Genomic DNA, 3,642 nt, shown 5'->3' on the forward strand with positions numbered 1-3,642 from the left:
ATACAAAGGCAGTTGCTACCTTTGAAAAGGGGTGGCACTAGTTTTAGAATTCTTTGCCCTGCCTTTCTGTGGCTGTGAAGCTTTCTTCCTTATCCCAACCCCCGTTCTTTAGGTTGGTTTGCAGTGTTCAGGGGTCACTCCTGGAGATCCTCAGAGGACCATATCCAAGTAGGAACCCTCCACACACAAGGAAAGCATCTTGCCCTGGACTAGCTCTTGGGCCCCCATCCGTCTTAAAGAGTTTCCAATTCATGCTTTAGAGACAAGTGTCAGATTTCTTCAGCCTGATCCTAGCTGCCCCTAAGTGAGTATCTCACAGATAATTTTCACTTCTCAGGAGCTGATCTGTCCAAATGTGGGCAACCTAAAAGAGGCAACATTTCTAATGACATGGGAGCATAGAGCCTCGAAACATCCTCTTCAGCCTGCTCCTTAGAACTGCATTGGTGGAAACCACTTTCCAGATTGGTTGTGTATTTGAGGAGCTTTAGTGATGGGAAATCTTGGCTCTTTGTTTCTCTGGGTGGAGCAGGCTGGCACGTCAGCTGAGCCAGAGTCTCTTTCTTTCTGGCTTCCTTGTTTTTCGCACCATTTTCCTGCCCCTGTTTCAGACAGCTGACTCATCTCTTAGAGTGCTTAATATGCTCACGATGAACAGTCATTCTCTCGGCAAGAATCTTGTCCCTGACTTGTTGGTTTATTACAATCTTAGCACAAAATAGACTTCTCGACTCAAGAAGGCTATGTAATGGATCATGGAAAAAAGGACAAAACAAAGCACAGCGAGTAGGGTGTTTGCCTTGCACACAGCCAACATGGCCGACACAAGTTCGATTCCTCTGCCCCTCTCGGAGAGCCCAGCAAGCTACCGAGAGTATCTCGCCCGCATGGCAGAGCCTGGCAAGCTCCCCGGGACGTATGCGATATGCCAAACACAGTAACAACAAAGTCTCCAGTAGAGACGTTACTGGGCCCGCTCGAGCTCAAGCAAAATCAGACAAAGGCAAGAAATACGATTAACGACAATGAGGGAGCTGTGGACTAAGTTCTCATATTCCAAGCGATATCACTACTATAAGGAAGTCAGCAAAGAAGAGTACAGAGAATGTAACGTAAGTGCTGCAAATGACTTGATTTGCAAAACACATCGTATTCTCCAGTGAAAATTGAGAGACTGGTAACGTCACTTTCTCTTGGATGTGAACTATTTCCTTAACTTTCCGTCATGTTTGGCCCTTGACTTGTTGGTTTATGACAATTCCAGTAGCATGCTAGGTAACATTGTAGGTGCTCTCAGTTAAAAACTTTTGTGGCTGTCATCCTCCAGAGGCCATTGGACAGTCAGGCTTGGGCCTGCAGAAAACTTGTTGGGCCTCACGGGATGGGGGGGGGGGAAACCGGGCCTGTCCTCCCCACCCTAACGAGACCCCAAGTCATCGCCCACGAACGGCCTCTCTGGCTCCTCATCAAGCTGCTCAACGGTCCTGATCCCAGAGACTCAGGAGCAGATCTCTAAACCCAGTGGCTTTTGTCAGAAATCACTCCAGATTTAAGTGTTAAAATTTCGGAATTTCAAAACCACATGGGCCTACTGCAGCCACATGACATCATATATTATTCATAACCAGCAATAGAACAAATTATCTATTGTTGCCTTTTCAGCAGATCTGAGTGTTGGGGTAAAATTTCAAATAATGGTGGGTCTGGTATCGAAATAGTGAATGTGATCATAGAGAGTAATGTGGAAATCATCTGCCCCACAGGCAGGGGGAGGGTGTGGTATGGGGGTATACTGGGGTTGTTGGGGGTGGAGAATGGGCACTGGTGAAGGTACGGGTGTTTCATTGTATGACTGAGACTTAGACCCAAAAGCTTTGTAACTGCTCTCACGGTGATTCAATAAATAAAATTATACAAAATGGAAAAAAAAGTAAGGTGGAGTTCATGCACAATTCAATCAGCTAATCAGTGGCTGAATAAATAGCAGTACTCCTACAAAAAAAAAAAAACTTTTCTGGAGTAATTCTTTTTTGGGACAATGCCCATTCCCCTTATGTCTACGAGTTTACCTTTCTTGTGGATCTGCATGTATGTGGCCAAAGGAACAACCTCAAGTTTTTGGGGGTTTTTTTAACCTCATGTTTTCTTAAAGGTCTAGAGAACATAGAGCGGGTGCCCCTCCTCTTCCTCTTTGTGTTAATCTTTTTTGTGATTTACTGGAAGATGTTCTGGCCAAAAGGGACTTGTCTGTTACTTTGATGGGAAGAACCTATTTGTGGATGAATGTAGGTGAGAGAGACAGACAGAAAGAGACAGAGACAGAGAGAGACAGAGAGAAACAGAGATAGAGAACAACCAATAAAAAGCAAATATGCTTAATGCACTTTGTCCATCTTTTGAAGAAACTTGTGAGAAGATGATTTTGGATTTTGTTTTTGTTTTAGATTCTTTTTGTTTTATTTAGGGGCTACACTCTGTAGTGCTCAGGGCTTTTACCTGGCTCTGTCAGTTCTGAGTTCAGGGCTTACTCCTAGCACTGTGTTCAGGGATTGCTCCTGGTGGGGCTCAGGAAGCCATATGGGATGCTGGGGGTCAAGTCCAGCTTGGCTGTGTGCAAGGCAAATGCCCTGCCCACTGTACAAAACTGCAGCCCTCATACAAGGCTATTAAAGTTGTCCAGAGCTTTGGCTAGACTGGGTCTCAGTGTCTGGTACATTCTGTAACCAGAGGAGTGATGGGTCTTCTAAGGAAATCACAGTACTGTGTATTCAGAAATTGAATGTTTGGAGAGGGACTACTTCAAGTGAGGCGAGGGGTCTTGAAGCATAAGCTTTATTAACATCATGAAAAATCAGCTTCTGGATTGGAAGAGTACTAAAGAGATCCTGTAGCGCCCCCCTTCCCCATATCTGCCTCAACAACGCTATTATGAAACGAATGCCATTTTCATTATTTGCATTCCAACTTTGGAAAAGGAAGTGTTTGGTGAGATCGCCAGTGTTTGGATGCTGGGTAACATAGGACACCAACTTCCATGCTCCAGACCTCTGAAGGAGGCTCCTCTGGTCAGGATAGGCAGGGAATGAGGTCAGCATGCCAGGATTTTTGTAGAAAAACCTGCAAAGGCACAGAGAGGAAAACCAACTGAAAACCAATTGTTCTACAGCAGAGGGGCAATCATTCACATTCTGCTGAAGATTTTTTCAGTGTTTCCATCCTGAGATTTGTAGCTTCTTTTTTCATAACTATATTCAAGAGTACTTAGAGTCCACTCAAGTATAAATTTGTATAAATTTATAAGTAGATATTTCAAGAAAATATTCTTATGAAAAGAAATATATGGGGCTGGAAAGATAGTAGAGTGGGCAGAGCACTTTCCTTCCATGTGACTTACACTGGACTCCCTAAATCCCATATGGTTACCCAAGCACTGCTAGGAGTAATCCCCGAGTGCAGAGTCAGGAGTAACACCTGAGCATCACCATGTGTGGACCTCAAACAAAAACAGAAACAAATTTTAAAAAATGAAGGAAGAGTGAAAGAAAGAAAAGAAAGAAGAAATTAAGAAAGAAAAGAAGGGAAGGAGGAAAGAAAAGGGAAGGAGGAAAGAAGGAAGGAAGGAAGGAAGGAAGGAAGGGAGGG

The sequence above is a fragment of the Sorex fumeus genome, unplaced genomic scaffold (genome assembly GCF_029834395.1).
Source record: "Sorex fumeus unplaced genomic scaffold, SorFum_2.1 ptg000249l, whole genome shotgun sequence".
NCBI lineage: Eukaryota > Metazoa > Chordata > Mammalia > Eulipotyphla > Soricidae > Sorex > Sorex fumeus.